Genomic DNA, 27584 nt, shown 5'->3' on the forward strand with positions numbered 1-27584 from the left:
CACACTCAAACTTGAAAACATATGATTACACTGTGGAGCTCTTAATTTATGATATTTACTGAAATGCCTAATGAAATGATGAGAAACATTTTACATTTATTGTCTTTCTAGTTGAGAGATTCTTTTGCCTTTGGAGACGCCATTTGCCTAGTGAATGACGTTTCATGCATTGCTCTATATAGGCTATATATATTTGCTCATTTCGTTTAATATCTAGTTTCTAGTTGCACTGCAGCATTGGTTATTATAAAATTTAATAGATGTACTAATATCACTATTTTCTGTCTACAGACCCAGAAAAGAATACATTTATGATGTACTTTCTTAGAAAAGAGAGCACAAATAGACATTTCCCTTCACAGGAACTGCATAAATAATTTTTTAAACGATTTGGTAACTTGTCTGCTACAGTAACTTATCGTGATGCATCACTCTAATATTAAGATGTGACATAGCTATTAGACATGGCCAACTTAGTGTAATATTTTTTCTGCTTGAGCTTTGTCATGTCTAGGTATAAGTTATTTCATTTGCTGCTGCTGTTTGCCAGGCATAGTGCTACTGAATTTAACTTTGTATAACTCTGTTAAGCCAGTTTTACTACTGATTTATTTTTCTTGTTGCTGCACATTGACTCATACTATTTGTAATTTTGCATTTTATCTGTTAATTTAGATTTACTGCTGCTTGCTTTGCAAATTTTCATTTTTTTGTCCTTGCGGTTTGTGTTAATTTGTTATGTTCTGCTGCATTGCCTCGTCCATTGGTATATATATCTGAGCTCAGTAGATTTAAGTTAGCTTAAGAGGGGGTAGACTATATAAGAAACTATGATGGATTGGAAGAAATGCATTGAGAAGCTATAAGAAAATGGTTTGGCCAAAAAGAATTTTGAAAGAGGATATGAACAAAAAAGTAGGGTTTAGGGACAACAGGTTTAAGTAGAATTTTCTTGGAAATAAATGATGAGGTAAGATAATGGAAAATAAATAATGAGGTAAGAATTATGTGAACATATAAATACAGAAAGCAAGCTTGGATAGAATTTTTTTGGTGGAAACAAATGTTGAAATAAGAGGAAAGATATATGGAATGAAGTTTTGGGGTGGACTGCAGTACCAAATGTCACACTGAAAACAAACCCTGTCCTTTCCTTTTGTGTTATCCCACTATGTGTTTGTGTACCCTTGTGTATTTGTTTTCTTCCTGTCTCTGTGTAGTTTCATAGAATTTTTTCTTCTTCTAATACTAAGCTACATTCACTATGATGAAGAATACTGTTATCCTCAAATATAATTGGCATTAATAAAATGTTATTTACCTTGTAAATATGCTTAGACATTATTTATTCTGTTTTGTTTTAATGCTCATGTTTGAAGTTGATGTTTCAATAATTATTCTGATATTTTATGTATTTACTTATGTCATAATTCCTGTAACACTGATGTATATGTTTATTTCTATTCTTTTGTAAAGCCCCTATTACTACAAATGTTATCTGTATTATTATGTTTTTAATGATGTATTTTGTACCGTTGTTATTGTATTCTTATGTTATAAAATTGTAATTGATACCAGTTCATCATATTATTAACTTGTAAGTTACATTTCACTGCACACGTTTCTGTTGGTCATAGTATATGGACAATATGTGAGAAGTAGGGACTGTTAGTGTTTGCACGTGTGTTAATAATTCAGCAAGGGACTGGATAACAGCATTGCTGGTTCTAAGGACAATTCCAAAAACTTTGAAACTTTGTGAGTGCACAAGTGGTTGTTATGGACTTGCTATATTGTCCGCAAGACTCTTCGATGGTGATTGTGCATCTGCACAGTCGCAGCAGATGGCTGCTGGCCGTCTCTACAAGGACTACATTGGGTCTGCATCGTTGATGACCCACCAGTACCATTATTTCTACAAGGACTACAGTTGGTCTGCACCTTTGCTGACTCACCAGTACCATTATTTCTACAAGGACTGCAATGAGTCAGTACATCTGGTGGCCCACCAATACCGTAATCTCTACCAGGACTACAGTGGGTCTACTCTGTGATGAACTACCTACCAATATTCTTCAAAACTTCGAATGACTATGCTGCGGCTTTGCTCTGTTGTGGCCCATTACCTGTCAGCATGTCACGAGTCAAAACTGTCTTTCCGTTGGAAGGACAACACTACTTCTTCAAGACTGCATGGAAATCCACAACTTCCATGTGCATTTTCTTTTACTGCTCAGCCTTTGAGAAAAACACTGCAATTTTACTGTGATGAACGATCAGGACTGTCTTTATGGACTGTGAGAAAATTTTAGCTTTTGACCAACATTGTATCAATAAGTGTGTGCATTTGATTTCTTTGTTATTGTAATTACGAAAATTTTTTCAAATCTGTATTGGCCACTGCCCAAAACAATTTGTAAAATTTTTTGTGGGGAGCATGGGGGCTATGTAAGTAGGCTGTTTAGGTTTCCTTATTGGCAACGTTACGTAGCGCTCTGTATGAAAATCACTGGCTGTGCTGTGTGCAGTCTGTGGCTAGTTTGCATTGTTGTCTGCCATTGTAGTGTTGGGCAGCTGGATGTGAACAGCGCGTAGCGTTGCGCAGTTGGAGGTGAGCCGCCAGCAGTGGTGGATGTATGGAGAGAAATGGCGGAGCTTTGAAATTTGTAAGACTGGATGTCATGAACTGCTATGTATATTATGATTTTTCAACACTATTAAGGTAAATATATTGTTTGTTCTCTATTAAAATCTTTCATTTGCTAACTATGCCTATCAGTAGTTAGTGCCTTCCGTAGTTGTAATCTTTTATTTAGCTGGCAGTAGTGGCGCTCGCTGTATTGCAGTAGTTCGAGTAACGAAGATTTTTGTGAGGTAAGTGATTTGTGAAAGGTATAGGTTAATGTTAGTCAGGGCCATTCATTTGTAGGGACTTTTGTGAAAGTCAGATGGTGTTGCGCTAAAAATATTTGGTGTCAGTTTAAGCACAGTCATGAATAATTGTTCTAAGGGGACGTTTCACATAGTTCCACACAACTTCTTCCTGTTTTCTCGATTGACCTGTGTTCAGTTTTTCAAGGCCTATCCACTGTGCCAACTTATAACTAAATCTGAGGGGGGGTGCGATGGGGAGGTTCCCTTGTAAGAACTCTAACTTCCATATTCTATGCACAGATTCATAAGCACGTAATTGACTCCGAAACCTTCTCTTGCTATTTTCTCTGAATTGCTGGAGTTCTGCTTCTGACTACACGAACATTATTTTGCTTTAATGGTCTATTTAAGTTGCACACAACTTGGAGTAAATCTGTGATGCCAAAGTCGTGGCCTCCCCTTGTCAGTTTACGTCTAGAACGAGCTGCGTGGCGAGGCTGAGCCACCTGAATCAGTGGCAGCAGGAGTGTTCGCAACTGTCTGCAGGGCGGCGACGGCCGAGAGCGCCGGCGTTTGGCAGAGAACAATGCGAGGGCCGCCGACGCGGCTGCCCGCTGCCAGTCCCGGCTGTCGAGGCCTTATCTGGCCGCACGTCTGGGGCGGCGCTGCGCGGCGAGGCGAGGCGGCCCGCCAGAGGGGAAATTTGATCAGGCGCCCAGATCCACTTGACGCGGCGGCCGCAGTTTCACGGCGCCGGCCGTAGCCGTAGCCGTGGCGAGCTGGTTACGGGAAATTGAATTGACAGTGACGAAGTTGTGGCGCGGCGCAAGACGGCCAGGAAATGAGAAATCGAACCCGGCGCCGGCGATAGCGGCCTGTGTCCGGGGATCAGCCGCCGCGCTCGCCCCTCCTAATGGCGGAAGCAGTCGCGCGCCGCCCGCTCTGATAGCGCCCCGGGGGCCGCACAGAAAACAACGCCCCCGACTCTGTCTTTTCACTGTGTGTCGTCACAGCAGCGCTTTCTGCCCTATACTTCTGCTGGTAATTAGTTTTCTGTCACGCCTGTCTCCCTGGCCTACCCTCCCAGTACTCCACTTCCTTTCGCATCAACCAGCCCCCTCCCCATCCCACCTCCTTCTCCTCTTGACACTTATTTCTCGGTTCTCAAGATCCAGATTTTCGCGGGATGTCCCGATATTTAGAGGTATCATGACACCTGCCGGGTCAACATAAAGCCTGACGCCCAATGTTCCGACTTTTGGCCAGTGCTAACATCTCGTAATAAAAGTCGTATTCACTACAGAAATCGTCGAATAGGCAGCATCATAGTTCAGGAAAGACTTTCTAAACATGTTGATGATGTTTACTCAGAAAGTCAAAATAGTGCGCGTCTCGGACGGAAAGTGAAAGGGGAAGATATTGGTGGTGGGGACTGGGCGTCAATGAGCCGCGTAACTTGGTTATTGTTTTATTGCAGGCAGCTGTTTCCTGAACATTATTTCAACTTCTGCCCCAGCGTCCCATCTCAACCATTAACTGATAGCGAAACGGAATAACTAAATACTCAGGTGAAAGAAAAAGAAAGTGGCGTCGGTGTAAGATGTTTTTTGTTGCCCTCAGACCGGACACTGGCTTTATGTAGCTCTCCACGTTAATCTGTGCTGTAGAAGCTTATTCATCTCTGCAGGCCACATCCATATGATCCTGCTAATTGTGATTGTATCTTAGCCTCCGTCTACAATTTTTACCCGCCACTAGTCCCTACTACATTAAATTGACGATTTCTTGATATCTCAGAATGTGTCCAGTCAACCGACCTCTTGTTTTAGTTAAGTTATGCTACAAATCTCTTTTCTCCCCAGTTCTATTCTGTATTACGTCACTAGTGTCGCGATGTACCCATGTAACCTCCAACAATCTGTAGCACCACATTTTTCCTTCCTATCTGATTTGCTTATCGTTCACATTTCGCCTCCATACAACGCTACACTCCAGACAAAAGGCTTCAGAAAAGATCTTCCAAAGCTGGAATTAAATTCGATGTTAAAAAATTCCTCTGCTTCAGATACGCCTTTCTTTCCATTGCTAGGCTACATTTTATATCCTCTCTATTTTAGTCATCATCTTTTATTTCACTGACCAAGGAACAAAACTCACTACCACTTTTAGTGTATCATTTCCCAATGTAATCCATAAGCATTGAATAATTTAATTCGACTATATTCGATTACCCATGTTTTCTTTCGTTAATGTTCATCTTATATCCTCCTTTCAAGACGCTGTCAATTCCGTTCAGGTGCACTCGGAAGACGTATAATGTCTGTGACAGAATTACAGTGTCATCACCGGGGATCAAGGTTTTCATTTCTTCTCGGTGGATTATTAATTCCCTCTCTAAATCTTTCATTGGATTCCTTTATTGTTTACTCCGTCTACAGATGGAACAACACAGAGAATGAGCTACAGCCCTGTCTCACTGGCCTCATAACTACTGATTCTCTTTTATACCCTTCGACTACTATAACTGCCGTCTGGTTCCGTAGAAGTTGTATAAAACCTTCCGCTCCTTTTGTTTTACCCTTGCTACAGCCAGATCTTCAAAGAGTAGACTACGCTCAACTCTATAAATAGCTATCTCTAAGCGAGCGAAACGTAAGTTTGTCTTTCCCTACCTACCTTCCAAGATAAATCGTAGCGTCAGAGTTGCCTCGTGTGATCCAGCGTTCTTGTGGAACTCCAACTGATCTTCCCTGAGGTCGGTTTCTTCCAATATTTCCTTTCTTCGTAAGTAACCCGTGGCAGTATTTTACAACCATGACATGTTAAACTGATAGTACGGTAATATTCGCACCTAAGAACACCTTCTTCCTTTGGATTTGTAATTATTCTTAGAGTCTGAACTGATTTCCCCTGAATAACATGACTTGTAGACCAGGTGGACAGATATATTGTACTGGAGAAATTACCTCCGTCTTCAAGAAAAATGCTACAATTACAGCTCCAAAGAACGCAGGTCCTGTAAAGTACGAATATTACCGAACTACCAGTTTAATAAGTCATAGTTGCTAAATACTGACACGAATTATTTACGATAAAATGAAGCACTGGGAGCCGGCTGGAGTGACCGAGCGGTTCTGGGCGCTTCAGTCGGGAACCGTGCAACCGCTACGGTCTTAGGTTCGATTCCTGCCTCGGGCATGAATGTGTGTGATGTCCTTAGGTTAGTTAGGTTGAAGTAGTTCTAAGTTCTAGGGGACTGATGACTTCAGATGTAACGTCCCATGGGCCCATGGTGCTCAGAGCCATTTGAATCATTTTTTGAAACACTGGGAGAAGACAATATCAGTGATCAGTTTGGGTTCCATAGGAACGCTGGAAGTCTTGAAGTCTGAGGTTATTTCCTCTGTATAATACATCTTGTACACAAGATGGAGAGAAACATTGCCTAGGCGTAGCGTCTTTGATCAGTATTCAAAATGTCTTCGGTACCAAGTTCGAATGCCACCACCACTTAAATTCAGAATATGAGTCATCAGCCAAGACGGGCGAAGACTTCCGGCAGAAGAAGCCACCCTATTCGGTTAACGACCTTGACAAAGCGGGCGGAGGAGTGGACAGAGGTTCAGGGCACTCTCTTGCTGTTCGGCTGCGAAACTGCCCCTAAAAGTGGAAAAAACAGCAATGATCAACGGCAAGAGGATGCGGAAGGCAATGGAAACCACTGTATTAAATACACATAACGTTTATCCACCGTGCATGTGACCTATAATCGAAAAAGTGGCATGATGATCCCTCCATTGTCAATAAGATTGAGGCCCAGTCTTGAATTTGCATCTCCGGGATGGGATTGCAAAGGGGGAGATGACTATGAGAAAAAGATTGGATAGCCAACGAAAGGATAGCGTTCAACGAGTCGGGGCTTGAAATGTCGGAAGCTTGAGTGTGGTAGGGAAGCTAGAAAATCTGAAAAGATAAATGCAAATGCTCAATCTATGTGTAGTGGGTTTCACTGAAATGAAATCGAAATAAAGCAAGGATTTCTGGCCACGTGGGTGTAGGGTCATATCAACAGCAGCAGACAATAGTATAAAGGGCGTAGGATTCGTATGTAGGGCAGAAGTGAGTTACTGTGAAGAGCTCAGTGACTGGGTTCTTGTCATGAGAACCGATAGCAAACCAATACAGACAACTGTAGTTCAAGTATACATACCAACACCATAAACCGAAGATGAAGAGAAAGAGAAAATATATTAGGGTATTTAACGGGTAATACAGTACGTAAAGAGAGATGAAAATCTAGTAGTCATGGGGGACTGGAATGTGGTTGTAGGGAAATAAGTAGCAGCAAGCGTTGTAGGAGAATATGGGCTTGGTACTACGTACGGCTGAATTTACTTAAGGCTATAGATACTGCAATAATGAATAGTTAAGTAAACATTTCAGCTGAAGAGTAGTGAACAACTCGAAAAAGAGCAATCACAGAAGTTGAAAAGAAATACGTAGCTACAAAGAATGTAACTGCGAAGAAAACATGCAGTGAAGCTAATGCGAAATAGTTGATTGAAAAATGTGAAGAAATCGAAAAAGAAATGATTGTCTGAAAGACTGTCTCAGCATGCAGAAAAGTCCAAATATCTTTCTGTGAAATTAAAAGCAGGATGGTAACATTAAGAGTGCAATGGGAATTCCACTGTTAAATGCAGAGAAGAGAGCGGATAGGTGGAAAGAGGACAATATGTACAAGAGCCAATAAGTACGAGGGTCAGTCAAAAAGTAATGCCTCCTATTTTTTTTCTACGTTTAATTGTCAGGAAATTTAAATGCAATTACATAGGTTGAAAACCACAACATTGAGGATCATTTTGTCATTTTTCAATGTAATCTCCGCCCATCTCTACAGTTTTGGTCCATCTTTGAACAAGGGCATGTATCCCAGCACGGTAAAAATCACAGCTCTGCTTCCTAAGCCATTGACGCACGGATGTTTTGACGGCCTCCTCATCTTCAAAATGAATCCCACGATGAGCTTCTTTTAGTGGCCCGAACAGATGGAAGTCTGATGGTGCCAGGTCAGGGCTGTATGGGGGATGAGGCAAAACTTCCCATCCAATTTTGACAATCTCGTCAGAGGTGTGACGACTGGTGTGTGGTCTTGCATTGTCATGCAAAAGAAGAACATCTGCCATTGATTTTGTTGGGCGAACTCGCTGAAGACGTGCTTTAAGTTTGTTGAGGGTTGTGACGTATTGAACAGAATTTATTGTGCATCCCTGCTCCAAAAAATCAACCAGAATCACACCCTCTGTATCCCAGAAAACTGTTGCCATAACTTTCCCTGCCGATCGCACAGTTTTAAATTTTTTCTTCCTCGGCGAGCTTGTGTGACGCCACTCCATTGACTGCCTCTTTGATTCGGGTTCAAAAAAATGCACCCATGTTTCGTCCCCGGTCACAATTTTTTTCAGAAACTCATCTCCCTCCAAACGGAAGCGCTGCAAGTGTTGGGAGGCTATTGTTTTCCTTGCCTCTTTATTCTGATCGGTTAACATTCTTGGAACCCACCGTGCACAAACTTTTGAGTACCCCAATTGTTTAATAATCGTGATCACACTGCGTTTACTAAGAGAAATAATGCGACACACTTCATCTGCAGTCACCCGACGGTCACCACGAATGATGTCATCAACTTGCTGAATGTTGTGTGGAGTCACTGCACTCACCGGCCTGCCGCTCCGCTTTTCGCCAGTCAACGGTGTTTGCCCTTCAGCTTCCTTACAACGACGAACCCATCGTCTAACAGTGCTGACATCCACTGTCACAACACCATACACCTTCTTCAGTCTTTCATGAATGCGTATGGGCGTTTCACCTTCTGCATTCAAGAATTCAATCACACAACGCTGTCTCAAACGAACATCGATGTCGGCCATCTTACAAACTTCTGCTGTGCTGCCACCTGTTGACACAGAAAGTTACTACTGCAGTGGACTGCAGAAGAAGGTTTGAGGAATGGCGCCAAATTCAAATTTTTCACTTAAGTTAATTTCTTTAAGTAGAAAAAAAATGGGAGGCATTACTTTTTGACCGAACCTCGTACAAGAGCAAAGAGGAAACAATAAGAGTGGAATGCCGAGGCCAAGGTGCTCGGATTATGAGTGTATGACAGGAACGTACTGTTTCACCAGTACTGTCAGTCTATACATCGAAGGGGCTATGACGGAAATAAAAGAAAGGTTATAGAGTGGAATTAAAATTTAAGGTGAAGGGGAACCATTGATTAGAACCGCTGTTGAGATTCCTATGCCCAGTGGAAGTGAAGAAAAATTACAGGGTGTACTGAATGGAATGAACGATGTAAGAGTACAGAATATGGACTAAGAGTAATTTGTAGAAAGACGAAGGTAATGAGAAGTAGCAGAGAATCTTAATATCAGGATTGGTGCTCACGAAGTAGATGAAGTTAAGAAATTCTGCTATCTAGGCAGCAAGACAACCCATTAAGGACGGAGAAAGGAGGACATAATAAGAAGACTAGTAGTGGCAAAAAGGCCATTCCTGGCCAAGAGAAGTCTACTAGTATCAAACATATTACTTAATTTGGGCAAGAAATCTCTGAGAATGTACGTTTGGAGCTTGGACGTGTATGGTAGTGAAACATGGACTGTGGGAAAACCGGAAAAGAAGCATCTGAAATGTGCTCCAACACAAGAATATTAAAAAGTAGATGGTTTCAACAGGTAAGGAACGAGGATGTTCTCCACAGAATCGGCTAGGAAAGTAATGTATAGAAAACACAGACAAGAAGGAGGGATGGGATGGTAGGACACCTGTTAAGACATCAGAGAATAACTTCCATGGTACTAGAGGAAGCTGTACACAGTAAAGACTGTAGAGGAAGACAGAAATTGGAATACATTCAGCAAATAATTGAGGACGTAGGTTGCAAGTGCTACTCAGAGATGAAGATGTTGTCACAGGCGAGGAATTCGTGGCGGGCTGCACCAAACCAGTCAGAAAGCTGATGGCTCAGAAAAAAAGAGAAATAGCCGGAATAGTTTTATCATAGCTGGCTCTCCCAGTTCGGAGAGAATATCGTCTTCTCCAGGGGCCTTGTTTCAGCTTAGATCTTCCAGGGCTCCGTCAGTCTCTTCTCGCAGTTTCGTTTTCCCAATCTATGATATTGCCTTGAAGTTAATTCCCTTGGTATAGCTCTCTACATACTGCTTCCCCTTTTCAGGTTGCCTTTCTTTGCCTACTATCCTTTCTCCATCCGAGCACCTGATATTCATACAGCTATTTGTCTTTAATTGTCATGTAGGCTGTGGCTACTTTCCTTCTAGTTATACATGCTTCTGCATGCTTAAATTTGTTCCCTTAGACATTTTACATTTTCGGTCAATTTCAAATCCTCCCTCGGGCATGGGTGTGTGTGTGTGGTCCTTAACGTAAGTTAGTTTAAGTTACATTAAGTAACGCGTAAGCTTGGGGACTAATGCCCTCAGCAGTTTGGTCCCATATGACCTTACCACAAATTTCAATTTCAATTTCGGTGTCCTGTGCAACACTTTCAAATTATTTTGCATATTTCCCCCCACATTTTTACCTTATCCTACTGTGTACAGAGCCCACTGTTATTTTAGCTATGCGTGTGCTCTTTGGAGAAAGTCTTAAAATTCGTCCCGGCGGATCAATATGACACCTTTCACAGTCCGGGCAGCTGATCTTGTAGATCGCGAATTCGAAAACGGGTACTTGGTACTGTTGCTGGAAACTTGGTGTCGTATCCTAGAATCAATCAAATCTTTTCTCCGAAATTAAATATTTACGCTAGTTTCTCTGAAAACTTGCGCAACTCTTTCAGAAAGCGCAACATGTATGACACCGTAACAAAGATCTCGTGTGGTAATACTGTCTTCTTCCTGTCAATTATGCTTGTTATGTATGCTGTTGATAGGAGGGTAGATCGAAATTTAATGTCTCCTGTGCCATAAAAAAGTTAATAATGAACATATAACAGCGGAATTGGTACCGATAATAGCCTCAACTACACAAAACTACCATTCAACATAGTCACAATGCACCTGTAGACATTTGCACCATCGTTGAACCAAGGTATCAAAACCCGTTTACAAAACTGAGGATTTTGCTTACTGACTCATGATGTGTGGTTAAACAGGTTTGCTATTGATTGTGATATCTACCACTCTGTCTACTCGAATCAGTTCATCAGCACTTTGATTGGCACCTGTGACAGATGCCGGCCGCAACGCGCGGTATGTCTACAATGGCTGTTTCTTTTTTACCAGAGTTCTCCACGCAAAGCTGCCACTGCTGATGTCCATCCACCTTCATGAAAGAGGATAAAACAGTTTTCAGATCATGTTTCAAGGAGCAAAACACGTTCTCCATTTCACAATAGTATTATAAATATTGCCCTTCTTTGAACTCTGCAGATGTCCTCCGTCAATCGTGTCTGGTAAGGACCCCATAACGCACAGCAATACTTTACCAGAGAACGTACAAGTGTAGTGTAGACAGCCTCTTTAGCGGTTTTGTTGGATCTTCTACATGTTGTGCCATTAAAACACCGTCATTGATTCGCCTACCACACATTATCATCTGTATGATCGTTCAAATTTGAGTTGTCCGTAATTGTTATCGAAATGTATTTAGATGAGTTTACATCCTTCGGACTTACGTGATTCAATGGATTCCTTTTAGTAGTCTTGGGGATGACCTCACACTTATTCATTATTTATAGGTAATTTTCAATGTTCGTACCATTCACACATCGCGTCTAAACCACTTTGCAATTGGTTTTGATAATCTGATGCCTTTACTAGTCGATAAATATCGGTATCGGGCTGAACAGATTGCCTCCTAAGTCATTCATGGGAATGAGAGGGCAAATAACCTTTCCTTGAGGAATGCCAAATATCAACTTCTTTTAACTTGACCCCTTCCGTCAACTACTGGAGAACTGTGAACTTTCCGACAGGAAAACATGAATCCAGTGGTACAACTGAGACAATACTTCCATAGGAACGCAATCTGATTAGATCCCGCTCATGAGGAACGGCATAGTAATCCATCAAATCCAGATATAAGGAATCAATTTTAGATCCTTATTACTGTATAGGAACAAAAGCTAGTCATATTGCACAAGAACGATATTTTCAGAATATGTGCTCACTGTGTGTCAACAGACTGTTTTCTTCCATGTTATTCATAATGTTCGAAGACAGTACATGTTCCAAAACTCTTTTGTAAATCGACTTCAGTAATATGGGACTGCAATTCACCTCATTACTCTTACTTATTTATTGGTGTGCCATGTGCAACTTTCTAGTCAGGTACGGACCTTTCGTCAAGGATTTAAATGATTGCTAAGTATGAAGCTGTTATATCGGTATATTCCGTTGAGGAATCCAACTGGTGTTCTACCTGGACCGGAAGACTTGCCTTTATTGATTTAAGTTGCTTCGCTACGCCGAGAATGCCCCCTTCTAAGTTACTCATGTGTGCAATTGTTCTTAATACGAATTCTAGAATATTTACTTCATATTATCAGCGAAGTAATTTCGGAAATCGTGTTTAGCAACTGCGCATTAGTGACACTGTCATAGGTAAGGTTAACATTTTTATCGCGCAGTGCAGGTGTTAATTGTGTATTAACGCTGATATGCTTGACAATACGAACAGAAATCTTTGGATTTACTGGCAAAATTCGAGACTGAGTTTGGTTGTGGAAAATACTGAAAGCATTTGGCCATGAAATCGCGATAGTTTTTGGCTTCTGTGAAATATACCCAGTATTCTGGATTTTACGTTCTTTTAAATTTGGCATACTTTTTTCGTTGTTTTTCTGCAACCGTGTGCTCCTGACCTGGTTTGTGTACTTTGGACGATGAATTCCGTCTCTTATTAGTTTGTTTTGTAAAAAAACTCTCAATTTCTGTCAATACTCTTTCTTTGAGTTTAAGTCACATGTAGTCTACAGTTACATAGTTCGGAAGGAAAGGAGAATATCTCTTAGGAAGGCGTCATTCGAGATTTTATCAACAGTATATTTTGCGTTTACTTTTTGTATGTTTGTATGTTAGGGGATTAACTCTCGCTACAAGCATATTGTAGTCACTACTCCCTGTATCCGTCATGATGTCCCAGTCTGCTAGGCGGTTAATCGTTACTAACAGATGAAGTAGATTTTGGCAACCATTTACACTTAAGGTGGGCTCCTGAACTAATTCATCAAAATAATTTTTAGAGAAAACGTATGCAAGGTTGCCAATTATATTTTCTACTAACTTAGGTGTGCATAATATATAGGCGACAAAAAATGGTTCAAATGGCTCTGAGCACTATAGGACTCAACTGCTGAGGTCATTAGTCCCCTAGAACTTAGAACTAGTTAAACCTAACTAACCTAAGGACATCACAAACATCCATGCCCGAGGCAGGATTCGAACCTGCGACCGTAGCGGTCTTGCGGTTCCAGACTGCAGCGCCTTTAACCGCACGGCCACTTCGGCCGGCTATATAGGCGACATAATGTGAGCTGCACAGTATAATTGAGAGAACAGCTAGCTGGCGATTCCTATTATTTATCTACATAAAATCCCTTCAGATTTCAGCCATTTTAACTATGTAGCTAATTTTTCACCTTAGTTACCTCTGACATTATTTAAATTTATTTTGCCTTCAACGTATAGCTTAGGGCAGCACTCCGTATTGTCTTCATCTAATGCATTTCTGACTATAATCAGATCATGCCGCAGAAATGACTCGTTCAGACAGGTTTTGTGGACGATTCAGACGTTATAGTGCCGATCGGTAGTAAAGGAAGGTGCTATAATCTTGCGACTAACACCAAAGAGAAACTGGTTCTGAATTAGTGTAGTGTTTGAGACACAGAACTCACATGTCGCTTGTTTTCACTAGCGACACCTCTTCTCCACTACGAAGCGATATCGATATTCCACTGTACAGGGTGAACACGAACTCCAGTGACCACATTTCAGAAGTTGTTCAGGGAGTAATAGGTATAAGGCACCAGAGACTATAAAGGCTCGTTTCAGAATAACTGCATTTCCTTTGGTTTTATACCTCTGTTTGTCTTACTACCGTTTTTTTGCACTGAATATATCACCAAACAGTGCCAGTTTAATCGATACGCGCTATACGTCGTTTTTGAAAAAAAAAATCTTTAGATGTTAAAAGGCTATAAACTACTTTAAATTTTGTGTTATGCGTAGTGAAATGAACCAATTTCATATATTAGTGTCTCCTTCCGTTCCTTGTAGAACAATTATTGCGGATTTCTGTGGTAATATACAATCGTTTTAATCGTAGAATGGTCAGCCAAAGATATTACATTTTGTAGGTTGGCTATGAAAATACGTGTTGGCAAGCTGTTTGCGATACTGTCCATCGCTAGACAATTGCTATTAAGTACTAACTCTAACAGGTGAAGTGGTTCTGTAATTTCAGCGTCTTCAGTGATCATGTAGTAGCCTTTCACCTCCTCCAATCAAGTAAATCAGTATAGCTGCTCGTATTCTTGAAACAGGTCACACTGATGGTAACACTGAGAACGACCTAAATATCCCACCTAAATAAAACGAAAGCCTCAGCCTTGTAATCCTAGAAATTACTATATTTTCAAGCAGAAAATTACGCAAGTAAAGCGGATATTTTATGAAGAGCCCGTTGTGGTATTCACTTCTCCGCTCACTCTGTGATGCAAGTTCGGCCGGCGCACCAAACAAGGCCGCAACAAAGCCTTTGGAGACGTTGCCCACTGCCCGTCGCTTGTTCTGAGGTCACGTTGACACTGCGCATCTGTACCTCTAACTGTTCTGAGCCATCCCACACAACCATAGCAAACCTCGGTGTGGCGCAGCACCAGCGATGTCACGAGCGGGTGGCCAAGCATGCTGTGGAATAACTGTTTCACAGCACAGTCATTTTGGAAAAATTTGACATTAAGTGATTTTACATAGTACGATAACCTTGTGGAATTAGGGGATGGAGAGAGGGCTCGGACTGAACTCAAAATTTGGTTTGTTGTGATGACATAACGTAAGGTGATGGGAATGCAGAGCAAGAAGATGAAGGATAAGAATCACAAAAGCGATTCCACCATTAACTATACTACTGGCATTTAAAATTGCTACACCACGAAGATGACGTGTTACAGACGCGAAATTTAACCGACAGTAAGAAGATGCTGTGATATGCGAATGATTAGCTTAACAGAGCATTCACACAAGGTTGGCGCCGGTGGCGACACCTACAACGTGCTGACATGAAGAAAGTTTCCAACCGATTTCTCACGCGCAAACGGCAGTTGACCGGCGTTGCCTGGTGAAACACTGTTGTGATGCCTCGTGTAAGGAGGAGAAATGCGTACCATCACGTTTCCGACTTTGATAAAGGTCGGATTTTAGCCTGTCGCGATTGCGGTTTATCGAATCGCGACATTTATGCCTGCGTTGGTCGAGATCCATTGACTGTTAGCAGAATATGGAATCGGTGGGGCCGGCCGAAGTGGCCGTGCGGTTAAAGGCGCTGCAGTCTGGAACCGAAAGACCGCTACGGTCGCAGGTTCGAATCCTGCCTCGGGCATGGATGTTTGTGATGTCTTTAGGTTAGTTAGGTTTAACTAGTTCTAAGTTCTAGGGGACTAATGACCTCAGCAGTTGAGTCCCATAGTGCTCAGAGCCATTTGAATCATTTTTTTTAATCGCTGGGTTCAGGAGGATAATACGGAACGCCGTGCTGGATCCCAACGGCCTCGTATCACTAGCAGTCGAGATGACAGGCATCTTATCCGCATGGCTGTAACGGATCGTGCAGCCACGTCTCGATCCCTTAGTCAACAGATGGGGACGTTTGCAAGACAACAACCATCTGCACGAACAGTTCAACGACGTTTGCAGCAGCATGGACTATCAGCTCGAAGACCATGGCTGCGGTTACCCTTGACGTTGCATCACAGACAGGAGCGCTTGCGACGGTGTACTCAACGACGAACCTGGGTGCACGAATGGCAAAACGTCATTTTATCGGATGAATACAGGTTCTGTTTACAGCAGCATTTTGGTCGCATCCGTGTCTGGCGACATTGTGTGAACGCACATTGGAAGCGTGTATTCGTCATCGCCATACTGACATATAACCCTGGGTGATGGTATGGGGTGACACTGTTTACACATCTCGGTCACCTCTTGTTCGCATTGACGGCACTTTGAACACTGGACGTTACATTTCAGATATGTTACGCCACGTGGTTCTACCCTTCATTTGATCCCTGAGAAACCCTAAATTTTAGCAGGATAATGTACGACCGCATGTCGCAGGTCCTGTACGGGCCTTTCTGGATACAGAAAATGTTCGACTGCTGCCCTGGCCAGCACATTCTCCAGGTCTCTCACGAACTGAAAACTTCCGGTCAATGGAGGCCGAGCAACAGGCTCGTCACAATACTCCTGTCACTACTCTTGATGAACTGTAGCATCGTGTTGAAGCTGCATGGGCAGCTGTACCTGTACACGCCATCCAAGCTCTGTTTGACTCAATGCCCAGGCGTATCAAGGCCGTTATTACGGCCTGAGGTGGTTGTTCTGGTTACTGATTTCTCAGGATCTACGCACCTAAATTGCGTGAAAATGTAAACACATGTCAGTTCTAGTATAATGTATTTGTCCAATGAATACCTGTTTATTATCTGCATTTCTTCTTGGTGCAGCAATTTTAACGGCCAGTAGTGTTAAATACAACCCTTATAGTCGTTAAGCCCTTGCATCCTTAGAAAGGAAATTCCAGAGCTTTCGGTTTGAACTGAGATTTTAGTGGTTTTGAGTTGGGGGTTGGGCAGAATAGCGTCTATTAAAAATTCATTTGCGGCAGGCACAATGAATGATGTAGGAGGGGTGCGGATTCGCCAGCCCTGGAGGCGACGTCAGGCAACACCGATCCGTCAGTAACGGCCATACGTGATTTCCTGTGACTGAGATCGGTATCAGAACGACAGCTCAATTGCAACGATACAGCCGTTTCAAATACGACAGACAGCACAAGATTTGAGATGGATATCAAAACATTAGAGACTTTGTGTTAGAGATAAGAGTTTAGTTTTAAATTCCGTTAATTTAATATTAAAAATTCTTACACAGCCTTTAAACGGACTCTCTGAAATCGGTATGTTCTCATTTAAGTAAATTTTACCGTTACTTTATTGCCGGCCGGTGTGGCCGTGCGGTTCTAGGCGCTACAGTCTTGAACCGCGAGACCGCCACGGTCGCTGGTTCGAATCCTGCCTCGGGCACGGATGTGTGTGATGTCCTTAGGTTAGTTAGGTTTAAGTAGTTCTAAGTTCTAGGGACTGTTGACCACAGATGTTAAGTCCCATAGTGCTCAGAGCCATTTGAACCATTGTGAACCAGATTTATTCAGTTTATTCTCATCTACAACAATTACCCCACAATAACAATTCAAATAAGATTTTAAAGCTACTGGACCAGAGTGATCGATCAACACAGGAGACAAGACAGAACGCAATGCTCCAAGCACCACCTTAACGATACGGTGACAGTCGGGTAATCTCTCTACGTCTCACAGCATCAGCGGCCCAGCTACTTACTTCTAGTTCAGCGGAACCTATTTCGCATTAAGGTAGATTTATTCGATGACAGGCAAGCATGACAGCGGTAGACATCCCTAGACACAACATACGCTGGTCCGCCTCCTTAGCCGAATTGTGAGTGCATCTGACTGCCATGCAGCGGGCCGGGATTCGCTTCCCTGCCGGGTCGGAGATTTTCTTCGCTTGAAAACTGCATGTTGTGTTCTCCTCACAATAGTTTCATCATCATCGACACGTCAGCCACCCAAACTCGTTTCAATTGAGAAGACTTGCAAGTTGGCGGGCGAACTTCCCCCAGTGTGGACGCCTGGCCATCAGTGCCATACGATGATTTCATTTGATTGACCACTTACCTACATAATTGATCCACTTGCCCTAGATAATAAATTAGTATACTATCCTAAGTTAAGGTATGGGAACGCCCTATTCAGCACAAAAAATTTCTTGTATTAGTACGTATAATTTAGTTAACTACAACACTGGCAAACAGTATCAAAAGGCCACGCCAATCGCTCTTTATCACGATTTACGAAATCATCAGCCTTGCTAACACTGACTGTGATAAACTGAAAATACACTTACTGGTACATTTCACCAGAATATATACTACGTGTAAAACTTTCACAGGCACTGCAGCAAAAGGCGGCACCCTCTGCTTTTCTGGCGCGCATGGCGCAGGAGAAACAAATCTAGACGAGAAGGAAAAGTGAAAATGCTGCAACCTCACGGGATGAAACACCGATTGCGGTTCTTCCTTTTTGTGGCGCGATTTCCAGCAAAATAGGAAGAGTGCTGCATAGACGTGGTATAAGACCGATTTTTCGTCCTCCTAAGAAAATTAAGGAGATAATGCGCCCTGTTAAGGACAATATCGGCCTCAGGGTTCCTGGAGTTTATAATATATCCATTTAGTGTGGAAGCAATTATATAGGTCAGACGATTCCTACCATTTCCGACTGCTGTGCAGAACAAATGGCTTGGTTCAAATGGCTCTGAGCACTATGGGATTTAACTCCTGAGGTCATCAGTCCCCTACAACTTAGTACTTAAACCTAACTAACCTAAGGACATCACACATATACATGCCCGAGGCAGGATTCGAACCTGCGACCGTAGCGGTCGCGCGGTTCCAGACTGAAGCGCCTAGAACTGCTCGGCCACCCCGGCCGGCGCTGTGCAGAACACCAACGCCATATTAAAAATAGAGAACTGGAGAAATAGGCAATTGCGGAGCACAGCCTCACGAACAAACATAAAATATTGTTCGATGAAACTAAAATTCTGTCCCATGCCTCCACGTACTGGGATTCTGTTATTAAGGAGGCTGTTGAAATAAGAATGAGCCAAAAGAACTTTAACTGCGATAGCGGATACCATCTCAGCTGTGGGTGGAAACGAGCGCTTGATGCAGAGAAGCAGCAGAGACGTTGCTTCCAAGGTTTACGTTCAAACGGAAGCTGTGGCGCCACCGGCGCACACAGTGACACCGTCTGAGACAACAGTACGTAATCGCCGACCAATCAAAAGCCGACCAATCAGAAGCCGTCTTCGGGCTTTATAGAGACTACCACAGCAGCAGTGAAGACAGTCAGCTCCTGACGATGACGATGGAGGTAATCGTCGAGAGCTCGAGATTTTATCTAGAACTGACGCGGCAAGAATACCGAGAATATTTTATACATAAGTGCCGTCGCGAAAAACTTCGTTCCCATAAATCTGGACAAGAATCGCAAATACAGTCATGTACGACCAGCAAACAGGCGTAAAAGCTGTAATCACTTTCCACCAGGAGAGTGAAAAATGTCACTGTAGGACACTTATACCAATGAGCACAAACAAGGAGAGAATGATCGACCCGTGGTGTGCTATTAGCCTCAAGGCAAACGAAAAGAATAACAGCAGTACGATGCGACAACGCCAGAATAACTGACGTAGGTTGCACGCTGTGCTAGTGCGTGGGATCAGACTGAGCAAACATTGCGCTTGCTCTGTGCCCTTTGATGGTTCACATGGCCGTAATTAAATTGCAGCGTCTGCTATCCACAGAATCTACTTCTACATAAGCCATCGTACGGTATTTGGCGGAGGGCACCCTGTATCACTACTAGTCATTTCCTTTCCTGCTCCACTCGCAAATAGAGCGAGGGAAAAAGACTGTCTATACGCTTCTGTACGAGCCCTAATTTCTCCTATCTCATCTTCGTGGTCCTTAGGTGCAATGTATGTTGGCAGCAGTAAATTAATTCCGCCATCACCTTCAACTGACGGTTCTCTAAACTTTCTCGACAATGTTTCTGGATAAGAAACTCGCTTCCCTCCAGGGATTCCCATTTGATTTCCCAAAACATCCTCGTAACACTTACGTGTTGTTAAAACCGACCGGTAACAAATCTAGCAGCACCGACTCTGAACTGATTCGATCTCTTACTTCAATCCGACCTGGTACGGATCCCAAACATTCAACCAGTACTCAAGAATATGTCGCACCAACTTCGACCTTACTATACACCAAGGCATCATCACCAAACAAGCGCAGACTCCTGCCCATCCAGTCCGACAAATCATCTATGTATTTAGTACCCTTGTATCCGATGAACACTCGCCGTCGGAGACAACATATGGTTCAAATGGCTTTGAGCACTATGGGACTTAACATCTGAGGCCATCAGTCCCCTAGAACTTAGAACTACTGAAACCGAACTAACCTAAGAACATCGCACACATCCATGCCCGAGGCAGGATTCGAACCTGCGACCGTAGCGGTTGGCGGTTCCAGACTGAAGCGCCTAGAACCGCTCGGCCACGATCGGCCGGCCCAACATACTGGGCTCAATTACTTAAGAAGTCTTCGAGCCACTCACATACACTGTGTGGTCAAAAGTATCCGGACACCCCCAAAATCATGCGTTTTTCATGTTAGGTGCATTGTAGTGCCACCGACTGATAGGTACTCCATACCAGCGACATCAGTAATCATTAGACATCGTGAGAGAGCAGAATGGGCGCTCCGCGGAACTCACGGACTTCGAACGTGGTCAGGTAATAATGTGGAACTTATGTCATACTTCTGTACGCGAGATTTCTGCACATCCCTAGGTTCAATGTTTCCGATGTGATAGTGAAGTGGAAACGTGAAGGGACACGTACAGCACAAAAGCGTACGGGCCGACCGTGTCTGTTGACTGACAGAGACCGCCGACAGTTGAAGAGGGTCGTAATGTGTAATAGGTAGACATCTATCCAGGCCATTACATAGGTATTCCAGACTGCATCAGGATCCACTACAAGTACTATGACAGTTAGGCGGGAAGTGAGGAAACTTGGATTTCATGGTCGAGTGGATGCTAATAAGCCACACAACACGCAGGTTGAATGCCAAACGACGCCTCGCTTGATGTAAGGAGCTTAAACATTAGACGATTGAACAGTGGGAAAACGTTGTGTGGAGTGACGAAACACGGAACACAATGTGACGATCCGATGGCGGGGTGTGCGTATGCCGAATACTCTGTGAACGTCATCTGCCAGCGTGTGTTGTGCCAACAGTATAATTTGGAGGCTGTGGTGTTATGGTGTGGTCGTGTTTTTCATGGAGGAGCTTGCACCACTCGTTGTTTTGCATGGCACTATCACATCACAGGGCTACATTGATATTTTAAGCAACTTCTTGCTTCCCGCTGTTGAAGAGCAATTCGGGGAAGGCGATTGCATCTTTCAACACGATCGAGCACCTGTTGATAATGTACGGCCTGTGATGGAGTGCTTACACGACAGTTACATCCCCGTAATGGACTGACCAGCACAGAGTCCTGATCTGAAACCTATAGAACCCCTTTGGGATGTTTTAGAACGCTGACTCCGTGCCAGGCCTCACCGATCGACATCGATGCCTCTTCTCTCCGTGAAGAATGGGCTGTCATTCCCCAAGAAACCTTCAAATATCTGATTGAATTTATTCCTGCGAAAGTGGAAGCTGTCATCAAGGCTAAGGGTGGGCCAACACCGTATTGAATTCCAGCGTTATTGATGGAGGCGCCACGATGTTGTAAGACTTTTCAGCCAGGTGTCCGGATACTTTTGATCACACAGTGTATCTGTGAACTTATTCCATATGCCGATACCTTCGTTAACAGACTGCAATGGGGAACCCTGTCAAATGCTTCCCGGAAGTCTAGAAATACTGACTCGGCCTGTTGCCTTTCAACCATAGTCCGCAGTGTATCATATGGGAAAAGAGAAAACTGTGTTTCTCACGAAGCCTTCTAAAACCATGCCGATTCGTAAACATAAGCTTTTCAGTCTCAAGGAAGTTTATTATATTCGAACTCAGAATATGTTCGAGGATTCTGCAGCAAACCAGTCCTGGTCGCTGCAAACACAATCGCACCTTTTTTCACTATAAGGTATTTTCTCTAAACCAACAGTGTAAGTAATCGCAGTAACATCAACGATGGAACAAACTACAGCTGCGCGCCAATCAAAATTTCGCCGACCAAAGCGTGTATGTACAGGACGGTCATAAACTAAGGTGACTACGTTAATTCAAACCCTGAAAGAGAAACCTATCGTATGATACAAACGAATCATTGTAATTATAAATGAACGGTCTCCATTCACTGACGGGTATCTGCTTTCTGCATCAATGACCCCACACACCATCGCAAAACCGTCGTGGAAACCGATAACTCAGATAAGACATGCGAAATGTACAGTGCAGAAACGGCAGATCAACGATGTGCCCATGGACACCACGTGCCTGCCTCAAAGGTCGCTTACTGGACAGCCTAGAAGCTATCGTAGTGGCCGATCAGCGCACCCCAAGGGACCAAAGAGGCATACAGGCCCCGGAACGAAATTGTGGCGACATACTAATCGGCTTGTACGCCACACTTCGCGAACGTTCAGCTCCGTACATGGCGTACAGGCAATCAGTATGTAATGGAAAAGGTACCCATTGATGATGATGAGACCTTTACAGAGCGTAGGGGAGCGACGCAGGAGGCCCGCGCCGCCTTACTAGGCAAGGTCTTAGTGGAGGTAGTTTGCCATTGCCTTCCTCCGACCGTAATGGGGATGAATGATGATGATGTAAAGGTCTGAAATTTCTCGTGTGCAATCAAGAGCTCACACGTATTCAAAGGAGCAGTCAAGAATTGTTAAACTAGTCCGAGACAGCTGCTAGCTCATTCCGGACGCGGTTACTGTTACTCGTAAGACCTCCAGTATCAACTGCTGTGATTTACGCTGCACGGCCTGTCTTCCTCGTGGGTCTCGGCCCCCAAGTCGGGCAGCCGCAATGCGGACGAGCGAATTCAAATCGCTGGAAGGATGCACATTGTGGGCTTTGAATTTTAGTACGCACCCTCCGACTCAGAGCTGAAATATTAAAAGTTTTGTCTGGTTTCGTTGTCTAGGGGCTGAGATAGGTAGTTACCGCATTACACGCGAAATACTGTTGAGTCGACAGTATACGATAAGAATACGAATCGAATGACGGACGGTGTCTATCACTGGGAAAATGTGAATTATGATATTGACATATAAATTTATAAATGAAAGATTGCAATTGAATAAAATATGCAGGTGCTATCTTAATGACTTTACATCCGGTACAGGCTTAGATCACAACAGGGAATGTGATGTTTGAAACGCAGTGCAGGTCACTGAAGCAGAGAAAGATCGTTTGTCTCTTTAGCAAATTCAGATTTTGTTACGTGTTTTCGGAAATTTGCAACTATCCGCCATTTTCCACGTCAAAATTAAAAACAATTAGTAAAACATGTAAAACAAAATACGTTTAAGTGTAGGTCTAAGTGTTGCTTTCTGTTTACCTTTGTAAAGGAATAAGAATGACATTGAAAATACAGTACCATGTTTTAACCCTTTGTTTGAACACGGTAATCTTACTTCAACATTTTCCTGATTCCAATCAGCCACATTTACGTTAAATCCAACACTCATTCATGCGACCTTTACTGAGATCTCTAGAACTTCAAATAACCGGAACTTTACTGTAACTCTAACTGAAGAGGTGGAGGAAGACGTAATCAGCTGCTCGTGTACGAAACCCTCAGCGCGCTAGTTGCCACGGATCGAATCCGTGCTTTGTTCCCGAGGATCGTGGCTGTAACACCGGTCAGCCCGGGTGTGGTTTTAGGAGCCTTGATACCTCCGCTGAGGCCACATCTTTGTTGGTCCCCGGTTCACAAGACACGGTACACAAACAGGTAAAATACGATCACACACAGAACAAACTTTATGCCATTGACAGACAAGTAGTGCACACGACTTCTTCCACTCCCCATCCCAGGCTCAAGGATAAGTGACGGCATGTGATTAACAGAATCGCTTCCGTCCGCAGTGTTAAGTAAAGTTGCAAAAAGTCGTAACTTTTATTCTGCGGGATAAACGCTGATTAAGAGAGGGAAGAAAAAGTGGAAGGAAGGAATCGCAGGGCATAAGGCTGTGGCGTAACTGGCACCTGGTCCTATTTGCAGTAGCTGTTTGGAAAATGGGCAGGTATACGAATAAGGCTTCGACATTTATTCTCAAATACATAAAAAAACAATTTTTTCTTTTTTAGATATAATTCTCTTCAAAAATTTTAAATGTCATCTTGAGTATTTTATTTCTGTAACAGCACAAGTGCCTTATCGACGTTCGTTTTGCCGACCGAAGTGGCCGTGCGGTTAAAGGCGCTGCAGTCTGGAACCGCAAGACCGCTACGGTCGCAGGTTCGAATCCTGCCTCGGGCATGGATGTTTGTGATGTCCTTAGGTTAGTTAGGTTTAATTAGTTCTAAGTTCTAGGGGACTAATGACCTCAGAAGTTGAGTCCCATAGTGCTCAGAGCCATTTGAACCATTTTTGACGTTCGTTTTAATGGTTTCCATTAAACTGAAAAGCCACCTGTATTTACGTAAACAAGAGTGTCACAACGTGAGACCAAACTTCTGACAGTACAATTTGTAAAGCACTACAAATGCTGACTCGTGTATTGAAACTGATTACTATCAATGAACAATATCTTATCCTCATTTCTCAAAAAAACACATCAAGAAATTGATGACTCAGTGTCTCAGTAATACGGAAAGAATTTCCAAATTTGGCTACACTAAGACAACACAACGAATCACGATATAACTTATAGCAATATACTGCATAAAACCATATCAAATACTAAATAAAACCTACTTAAGAAAACTCTTACAACCTTCATAAATAGTAAGAATACTCATATAATGCACCGACAGTGAGTCAGATATGCCAAATTGGCAGCAATCCTTTCTTATAATTGTTACAAATACTCTGTGAGAACTTTGCTGGACAATGGTCCGTTTACATTATTCATTCATACAACATGAGCAGGGTTCGTGGTCATCCACTTAATACATGTGAAGATACCTCTTTGGGTCGTCTAAGTTATTATGTGTTTCAAAATTTTGAAAAAGGTATTTGTTGTTTTTAAAGAATCCTTCTACCAGATTACGTAAATGTTCAAAATCTTTTAACTAAACGTAGCCTCAAAATTTAAGTCTTATTAGTAGATGTCTATTTCCCCAGTGAATATCAAAGCCGATATTATCAGGTGCAGGACGTTACTTGCACGTCAGTATTTCCTTCAAAAGCATTTGTAAGTAAAAGTTAACAACATTGAACGAAAATTGCTCATGATAAATGATTTGTTGCCCTGGTCATAAAGTAGTCCGCAGTTTGTAGCACACGTTATTGAAAGTGCGTTAGTGTGCTAGAAGCTGTCTTCAGGTTCTGGAACCTATTTGCGCATTAGTGTGTCTTTAAAAAAGTGTTTTGAATAAAAGTAAATAACAGTTAACGATTTTTTTTGTGGTGGGTAAAAGCAGACTCCTTCTCTCCCCTTTGGTAGGGCACGTTGAGGACATTGAGCTTGTATTAATAGTGTTAAACACACTCCATCGGTAGTGCACACACACACACACACACACACACACACACACACACACAGAGAGAGAGAGAGAGAGAGAGAGAGAGAGAGAGAGAGAAAGAGAAAAAGAGAGAGAGAGAGAGAGAGAGAGAGAGAGAGAGAGAGAGAGAGAGCGTAAGCGAGGCTATACTGCCAGCACCTACTATGGTAGATCACAGTTCATAGCGGCCCACAGAAGAAAGAACAACATGAAACTCAATTCTTAAACAAGCAGAGGTAGCTGGTGGTAGTTATTTTTAATCTGACGAGGCTGCATCAACCTTAAACCACTAACGTACGCTGTTCCTCACAACACACAGTCAAAGAGAAAATTTGTTTAGGAAGAACGTGCCGTAGAAATGGAGTATCCAGTCATGGGCCCCATAGCAAAAACATGCGTCATTATAGGAGTTACCCGATAATCATCGTGCAAGAACGGTCACCCAGCGCTGTCCACCACGGTACTGCATGACCAAAGCCGTTAGGTTCAAATGGTTCAAATGGCTCAGAGCACTATGGGACTTAACACCTGAGGTCATCAGTCCCCTAGACATAGAAATACTTAAACCTAACTAACCTAAGGACATCACACACATCCATGCCCGACGCTGGATTCGAAACTGCGACCGTAACAGTCGCGCGGTGCCTGACTGCAGCGCCTAGAACCGCTCGGCGTCCGAAGCCGGGAAACCCGTTAGCTCTTCACTTCCAGGCAAACACAGTCACGCTTAATGACTAGCCGTAGTCGAGGTAAAACTGCTCCCGCCCGGCATATACTCGCGCTTCGTTTCACGAGTTAGTGGATGAAATACACATTAGCATAAACAAGTTTCCCCTACCACAGTGCCGAGTAGACACTGCAATATCCGACTGTCCGGAAGTAATGTTACTCGTACTTTCTTCAACAACTATCACTCCTAGCTCCATATCCACAGCCTGTTGCCTTTGGGTAAGTCCAGTTCTGCTCTCTGCAGACTTCTTATATCCTATCTGTCAAGTGACGTAACGATAAATTTGCAGCATACTCGTTCCACCGTAAGTATGCCAAACACCAGCACAAAGCGGACCGTCATTGTCATGAAAGGTAGCAGTCATACTGAAAGCAAGAAAATAACTGCAACAAAAAGATTAAGAGTACTACGTCAAAGCAACCTTAGTGTTAAAGGGGAAGACTACGATATATGAGAGACGTTAAGCCTTTGTCAGTACCAAAGTTAAAAATCCAAAGATCTCGAGAAATTAGCTTGTTAACGGGAATGGAAGCCCTAAAACCTTTCGTTTATCAATTTCTTTCTCCCTTGATGTTTTTCTCTCTCAGCTGTACGTTGCTCTCTATCATTTCAGTTTTGCCTCCAAGTAGATGATTTTGCAAGGTGAATCATTTACGTTAACCAAGACTTACGTGTCAATGTGAGTTTCTACAGTCAGGAAAATCTATCCGCTCGGCCTCCGGCTGAAGTCAAGGAAGGAGTTACGCCTCACCACGTCCCGGCCTACCGAATCCTTTTCTGACATCTTTTTCTTCAAATACGTCTGTCTGCCTGCGGGAGGCGCTGGAAATACTGACAGCTCCGAAACTCGGCGAAATGCCTCTGCCGATATTAGCCCGAGCCCGCAGACCCGTCTCTACGCCTCGTCGTTCCCGGGGCCTCGCCCTCGACGGAACAGTGCAGTGGCAGACCTGCGGAATGGCCCGTCACTGACAACTCTAGGCTTTGTGCTGCACGCAGCCTGCATATTCAGGCACAATAAAGACAACGCTCGCGAAGAGACGTGCTCTTTCTACGGAACTGTGACACAATTTTGCGACGGGAAATTACAGTCAGGGTGGTTCCAAATCATTCTCCATACCGTGAGGTGCTTTGAAGCACAAAACAATGCCAGAAAATTGTGTGAATTTTGAAATTATAAGTTGGATGAAATGAAAAGGAGATGCTTTCTTTCATAGATTACACAATATGGATTAGGAACCGTGAGAAAATACAATGTGTTCATCGATCTGAAGAGGGCAAAGTAAATTCCGTTTCAGTTGCACCTGCAAACATTTCGATATTGTTGTTCTATCATCAGTATTAATTTCCAAAGAAGAAAGCCATCAGACGCAATTGAGTAACACCTTAGT

Source organism: Schistocerca piceifrons, chromosome 6 (genome assembly GCF_021461385.2).
Source record: "Schistocerca piceifrons isolate TAMUIC-IGC-003096 chromosome 6, iqSchPice1.1, whole genome shotgun sequence".
Classification (NCBI taxonomy): domain Eukaryota; kingdom Metazoa; phylum Arthropoda; class Insecta; order Orthoptera; family Acrididae; genus Schistocerca; species Schistocerca piceifrons.